Here is a 7,939-nt window from a genome sequence, read left to right on the forward strand (position 1 = left end):
TTTTAGCTATGCTAAATGATTGTAGGTTTTGAGTCCTTTTTAAATAATTATATTCTCCTGATCACTCATTTATCCTTTCTCTCTATGAATATACATATGCATATGTATATACATATATATAATTCACAGATAGGAAAATTCTATATATTTAATAAAATGTCTAAAACCATTTATTTAAAAAGACTGTTTGGGCCTGCTACATATGGCTCATATCTATAATTCTAGCTACTCAGGAGGCTGAAAGGCAAGGATTGTGGTTCAAAAGGAGCCAGGGAAAGGGAAGTCCATGAATGTCTTATATCCAACTAACTACCAGGAAACCAAAAGTGGAGCTATGGCTCAAGCAGTAGAGCAGTGACAAATTTTTATTTAAGGACAGTACTGAGGAAGGCCCTGAGTTCATGTTCCAGTACTGGCACAAAATCAAACAAACAAAAATACTTCAGAATTTTTCTAAATTTACTTAGGGCAGGGTATCATACATTCCGCTCTCAACTGTATAGTAGCTTAAATTCCATAGGCATATTTTGGTGGTGTTTATGCACTTAGGCTCTGATGTGGGCATTCTTTTTTAATATGTTTTTTATTATGAATATACCATACAGAGGGATTACAATTACATGAGCAAGGTACATTTCTTTTCAAGCATTTTTGCCTCCTCCTTTGTTGTGGGCATTCTTCTGCCTGCAAAAGAGTGAAATAAATGTCTGTTAAAACACCAGCAGGTCACCTTGGGGCTGTCACTGAACTCCTGTAAATCTTAGTCTCTGAGCTATGTAATGTTGGCAAAGAGAAGGGCCAAAGCTGGAAATGGCAGTTATGTTGAAACAAGTAAGAAGCTTCCTTCAAGGTCTTTCATGGGTAACTAGCTTGTAACTCCTTTACATGTACCTTTCCCACACTGCAAAGCATTCCCTTTAGAAGGGCCCATCTCTGCAGGAGTATTGTCTGGTTGTTATTTGTATTTGTCATCCTGTCAATGTTTCTCCAGGATAAATAACTAATATCCAGTTGGACTTGAAATAAGGCTTTTCTTACTACAGACCTATTTACTGAAAAAATAAGAGCATGCAAAAGAACAATTAGTTTTTAGATTTCATAAAACATTGCTTACTGAGCATTTTTCCCCCAAAATGAGACACTTTAGCAAGGATGACAGGTGTGAGCCACCGGTGCCCAGCAAGCTTAACAACTATTGTAATCTGGAATATTTTCCCCTTTGTGTCCCAAGGCCATTACACTTAATGTAATTATTATATTGTATTTGATGCAAATTATGTTTAAATCTGTTATCATGTTTTCATAAAGTTTTTGGGTTTAAACAAAAGAAACCTAAAAAGAGACACTTTTTTCAGTATTTGACAATGACTGAAAGAAGTCAAGTATAGGTCATGTCATACTGTCTCCATGTGTTGCCTGATGAAAGCTAATATGTGAAGAAATTCAAAGTATCAAAATTAATCTCATTATTGTTGGTGATGGTGGTGGGGGTGGTCTTGTTAACGTTGATTAATTTGGGGGTTCAAACTCAGGCGCTGTATATGCTATGCACAAATTCTACTATTAAGTTAAAACTCTAGCCCCCCTCCATTTTACAAAACCATACCCAGAGAACATGGACTCCCACTGATGTTTTCTCTCATTTTTCTCCCTGTGTAGCAACAAGGGTCTTTGAGACATCCATTTTATTTCTCCCTGAAGCTGGAATTCATTCCACTTTCTCTTTCTGGTTTTATCACATCATTTACAAACACTTTATCTCTGTTACAGAAAATAAATGAAATTCCAGGCTTTTGATGAAATGTGTTGAAATGGATGGTCCAAAAATCTATATTAAGATGACTGACTCCTGTTTGAGAAAGACTTGATAAATGTTTTGTGCATATAAACTGAAGAATGATGGATTTAATGATCAGACCCTAACTGGGGAATACTATTTTGAAATAATTAAATGTTCCATCATTTGCAAGTCTAAATGGCCCATTGGTAGTTCCTAGTTTTGACTACCAACAGACCCCCTTTATTTTCTAAAGGAAATTTATCATTAAAACAATTGAAATGATAGCAATGAACCAGCAGACTATGTCAGCAAGAGCACATTTCATGGAACTCTAATTCATAGCTACAGTTTAGGGGACCTTAATTTATGTGAGAATCAACTTCATAAATGACAAACATGACAAGCATTGTTTAAAAGCTGCTGGTAGATATTTATCTTCTGGTACTGATGAGGTCTCTGCTTTTCAACTGTCAGATGAAAAGTTTCATGAGCTGGAAAAGCACTCAAAAAGTAATTGACACTTAACTAATCACTTCATGATTTATTCTCTTGCTGATTCTTACATTTTAGAGGTTTTTATATCCTAAGTATCCTTAAAATTTGTATTATTTACAAGATAATTTCTATCAAGTTTTAGTATATATTTAGTTTATAATTCTTCTAGATCTTGGTCTTTTAAGCTGCCAAATGGTGGTAGAATGAATTTATCTATGGAGTATAATATTAACTATGTATAAACATACAGAGAGGTAACTGGGTATAGATATAGATAGATTATAGATAGAGCAAGAGACATATATGTGAATAATATAACTCCTTTCTCATGAAATTTTTTCTTATCTATAAAACAACTGTATAGAAAAATACCCCTAATTTGATCAAAATGTTTTACTCATGTGTAAGTGCTTTATATACCACTTGGTATCTGCATATAGATGAAACAATCACTGGAATTGTTAGTTCCACATTTGTTACGCATATGAATGACAAATCACTCATTTATATTTATATGAATAATTTCCACATGCTGTGTTGTATACTGAAACTTCCTTGTTTCTATGATTGGATCCTGGAAGTCAAAACAGCTAGAACAATCATCAGGAAAGCCTGGTCATGTTATTGATCAACTTGAACCAAGTTACTGACTCAGATGTTATCCATTTAATTACTAAGAGGGCTGAAAATACCGAAAAGATCATCACCTGACTAGCAGGGTCTGATTTCGCTGTGTTCTGTGTGGTTCACACATGGGATTCAGGGCAGATTGACTGGATTTATGGAAATCATTATTGCCATTTTTAGCTTACTATGTGTTCACACAGTGGCAGTGACATGGTGACACCAGGATTACCATGCTTTTCCACTTGATTCAAGCCTCAGATATAATGGAGTAAGTAATTCATTAGAAACTATAACCTACCTTTTAGAACTCTGTATTGAAGATGTTCAAACTACCAGAACATAGGTCCTTGCAATCCTCATTGAATATTCGATTTAATTCGTGTATAACATGCCATCTTGTTGGTTTTGAATGGCTTAAAGCAGTTCCCCATTTTTATCAAGGCTATTTGAAGACCTACATTTCTGTGTATAAACTCTAATGAAACATAGCAGTATAAAGCTATCATGTCTGCCCTGGTCAATTTAATATTTTCATACTGTCTGATGAATAAAAGTACTGAAATTCTCAAAACTATTCTTTGGAATTTTAAACTCAATTTATATGTGATTTCTATCATTAAAGATAAATTGAAGCCAAATCATCAGCAATTTAACAGCTTTCAAGAAAAAAAAGTATCAATGATTTAACCATCTGCTTCCCCCAGAAGATATTTTTCTCAGGAAAAAACTAAGCTTGTTTCAGTGGCTATAGATGGAATTGCGAGTTTGCCTAAAAGAAAATAATATTTAAAAAATATTTCAGCCTAGTGCCCATGGCTCATGCAGGTAATCCTAGCTACTCAGGAGGCTGAGGTGTGGGGATAATTTGAGCCAACCAAGACAGGAAAGTCTGTGAGACACTTATCTCCTATTAATCATCAAAAAAGCTGGAAATGAAGCAGTAGCCCAGGTGATAGAAAGCTAAGCTTGAGCAAAACAACAACAACAACAACAAAAACCAAGGGACAGCACCCAGCCCCTGAATTCATGCCCTAGCACCAGCACACCCACACAAAAGGTTTTTCAGTGATCATTTTAAAATACAAGTCTAGTGCTAATGACTCACACCTGTAACCTAGCAACCCAAAAGACTGAGATCTGAGGATTGCAATGTGAAGCTAGCCTGGGCAGGAAAGTCTGTGAGACTGTTATCTCCAATTAACCAGCAAAACTAGAAGTGGAGTTGTGCCTCAAATGGAAGGGCACCAGCCTTGAGTAAAATAGCTAAGCAAGAATGGGAAAACCTGAGTTCAAGCCCTAGGCCCAGCACCAAAACAACACTGGAGGGGGCCTAATTATTCAGAACCATGATATGACTCAATGTTTTATAATGAAAATGTCAATTCAACATCATCATCAATTACAGATGGATTGATTGCAGGATTTGTCTGAAGAGCCAGAAGTTAGTTATTAAAGAAATAATAAAAGTAAAATATACCTTCAAAAGTTTTGATTTAATAGATCAATGTAGAGATGGCTTTATCAGAGATTAATTGCACTTTAATCAAGTGCTAGCCATAAATGAACACTAAACCATAATTCAAAGTGCTGGGATGCTCACAAAGAAAGTTGATTTAGAGAGAATAAGAAGATATGGCCTATTTGCAGCAATGGTTTGTTTGGATTGCAGGAAATATTGGGCTTATGATACATAAGTTCCTTAGAAGAGAGAAGATGTGAGTTATTTTTCTCTCACAGTACACTCTTCCACATTTTCTAATAAAAGCAAAGATGTTAAAATGTTTTTTAACTCTGAAAAATTCCACAGGAATAACAGATGAGAAAAGAAAGTCAATTCTACAAGCACTTGTTGGTTTGTGGATTTTGTTTGTCTTTACTGTGTATTGAACCTAGGCTCTCATGTTCTCGCTCAGCTTTTTCCATAACAGCTGGTGTTCTATCATTTGATTCATATTTCTATTTCCAGCATTTTTTGCTCCTTAATTGAAGATAAAATACTGAAAAGTTTATCTGTCAGGACTAGTGCTAAACTTTGACTCTATTGTCAGCCTCCTGAATAGATAGGATTGCAATGTGAACCACTGGTGCCCAACTTGTCAATCATTTTTTAAAAAAAAAAAAACAGTGTTCTAGTGTTGGCTCTGTTTCTTGTTTGTTGTTGCTATTAAGTTACTTAACTTTTTATTAATGTACAAGATTTGAACTAGTCTTCTCAGTTTTCTCTGACCACCCAGTTTCTTCTGCTTTATTCTCTGTCCTGCATTCTATCAGGGCTCAACTTCATAGTCTGAAGATACATAGAGCTGGTACACAAATGGTGTCCATATGCCATTATTAATTCATGCATGTGATCTCTTTATATTATTATAGTTTATCTTCTTCCTCATCTTCAATTCCTTCATAGCCTCTTTCCATGTAGTATTACGCTATGTATTTATATATTCTGCTTTGTAAAGACTTAACTTTATGCTCTAAAGACTAGTTCGACTAGTTTATCATATTTAATTCACATGATGATCTCTTATTCATTAAAAAAATCACATTCTTATTTCCAACTTGTTATCTCAAAGAGCATTGCATTTCATATCCACATGCGTGTCTTCTTAGAAAACTCTCTGATGGCTTGAAACAGAAATACACTCAGAAATAAATAGAACTGCTAAGTTAGTAGCAATTCACTGGTACCAGCAAATTCACAAAACATTTTTATATTGTTCTTCAGACTGATGCTCCAGGTTTTTTCCTACCCTGCAACTGGGCCAAAGTTCATTTCTGTGACATTTTTCTTAATCTTCTGTAACACTTGAACTGTACAGCTTATACATTTTTATCAATTTAATGCTTATTGTATGAATCTTTACTTAATAATGAGGTGGAATATCTCATTAGACTAATGGCCAATGACCCTAATGAGCTTTCTACTTGTATTTGGTTCATTTTTTTTGGTGGTGGGAGGGGGATAACTTGGAAAGTTTCCTGAATCCTTTAGCAGTAATGTCAATTGGAAATATCTTCCTTCAATCTATCCATTAACTTTGTTACCTGGAGCTCATTTCTATGTATTTACAATTTTTGCATGTGTTGGAGAAGTTATTCTCAAAAATCACAAAAAATAATACTTACATTGTTTTCTAATCAATACACATATTTTGCCCTTCAAGCTCAAAATTTGAAAGCATCTGGAATTTATTTTGGCATATGGTATGAAATAGAGAACAAATCTGATTTTCGTACATATGGTAAAATAATTTTTCTGGCACAATTTATTTAAAAATTGGTATTTCCCACTGGTTTGTAATCTCTTAACTGTCACATGTCAAGTTTCTATAACTATGGACTTGCTTCTGGTCCATTGTTCAAATTGTCTGATCCTTTCCTAGCACTAAAATACCTTAATACCTTTGAAATGTGTCTTAATATATGACAGAATGTGATTCCTAGGAAGGTCTTTCTCTTAGGAATATTCTTAGCTATTTATAGGCTTTCAGTTTTTCTAGATAAACCTTAAAATAGGTGCCCTAATTCTACCAAAGCTCTTACTGTAATACTTATGGGAATATTGAATACCTTCATTAATCTGGGAAGTTAGCACCTTTAAAATGTTGTCTTCCCATCTTGACACATGCTGTTATTCCTCCATTTGTTTAGGTATTCTTTAATATCTGTCATGAGGACTTACATTTTTTTCTTCATAAATGTCTTTGTATGTTTTGCTAGGACTAGAACTTTGCTTCACCACTTCCAGTCAATTTAGTCTGCTTAATATTTGGTTTCATATTTAAAGGCTCTACCACATTTTTATAGGAATTATTTACTTAATCTTAATGAGCTTGACACTTTTCTATTTGCCTAGTTCCTAATACTTTATTGCTTTCTTTTTGATTCATTTCTCTCTCTATATTCCGATTTAAACTTTCTTTCAGAGTTCTTTCAAATTGTATTTTTTTTACTGATAGGTTGTTCTGTACATCTAATTTTGCAATTCTTATCATTATTTTAGGATTAAAACTGCAATTCATTGTTTCATAAATACAATCAATCTCATCAAAAAAATACTAAACTGTTTATTAATTCCATTTATCATCTTTCTTACAAAGAACTTGGTCTTTAGATTATTGTTTTGGAAATATTCTCTGGCCATGTCTCTTATATGTCATTTGCCTCTCTGATACCTATCTGATATCCTGAGTTTATAATCCTCAACTTGAATTTGAAGAATGGTTTGCTAATTTTCATTATCTACAATATCAGATTCATTCATCAATTTGCGTGTCTACTTTATGCCCCACATTAGAAAGTAAACCCCAGGAGAGAATTTGTCTATCCAATTATATTTATTGTTCTAAACATAGTGTTCATGCATACTACACTTCCAAAACATGGATTTTATTAGAGAATGTATAAATGACTCCTATGCTTAAACATACGGTCAGAATAACAAACTTGAAATCTTAGCTCATTCTGGACCATCACTCTATTACCCCCCACTCAATTCTCACTTTTACAGCCCCTGGCATGGAAATTGGTAGCAGAGTGGTAGGGTGGAAATGTGTACAGAAAGCTAGACAGGAGCCAGGTCAGATGACCTTTAAATGAAAAGTTCAATTTAGATTTTACTTTCAAGTGAGGGAATCGTATGGATAATTTTTGAAAGGGGTTGTGTATTGTACTCTGTGCTTCATAGACAATGGATTACAGGAGGAGAATCAGCATAAATACTATGGTAACTCTCAACAGCCATTCATGTTAGAGACAATGATAACTCAGAAACCAACATAATAGTTGTAGATAGACAGAAGTTGATGTATTATATGGGACATATGTTGATAGCTGACAGAACTTAACAATGAATTGAAAGCAGGTAGTGGGGGGAATAAAGAAGTCCAGGGTGAGATCTTACTTCTTGGCCTGAGCTGTTAAAAGATAGACAAGGAATAAGTTTGTGGGAAGAAATCAAGAATTCTGCTTTGAACACCAAGTTGACAGTCTATGAGTCATTTCATGTAGAAGTCAAACAACCAGTGGAGGTCAGGACAG

The 7,939-nt window shown here is 34.3% G+C and overlaps 1 long non-coding RNA gene across 2 annotated transcripts in view; it reads right to left on the reverse strand.

Annotated features, from left to right (window-relative positions):
• Positions 1-330: 330 nt before the first annotated feature.
• LOC138805702 (uncharacterized) overlaps positions 331-7,939 on the reverse strand; it is a 107,167-nt gene continuing 99,558 nt past the window's right edge. For both annotated transcript variants that reach the window (XR_011365625.1, XR_011365624.1), the window contains exon 5: positions 331-684. This is a non-coding gene — a long non-coding RNA (uncharacterized lncRNA). The remainder of the gene's footprint in view (positions 685-7,939) is intronic.

The sequence above is a fragment of the Dipodomys merriami genome, unplaced genomic scaffold (assembly GCF_024711535.1).
Source record: "Dipodomys merriami isolate MVZ:Mamm:240054 unplaced genomic scaffold, mDipMer1.0.p SCAF_4, whole genome shotgun sequence".
In the NCBI taxonomy this organism is placed as follows: Eukaryota; Metazoa; Chordata; class Mammalia; order Rodentia; family Heteromyidae; genus Dipodomys; species Dipodomys merriami.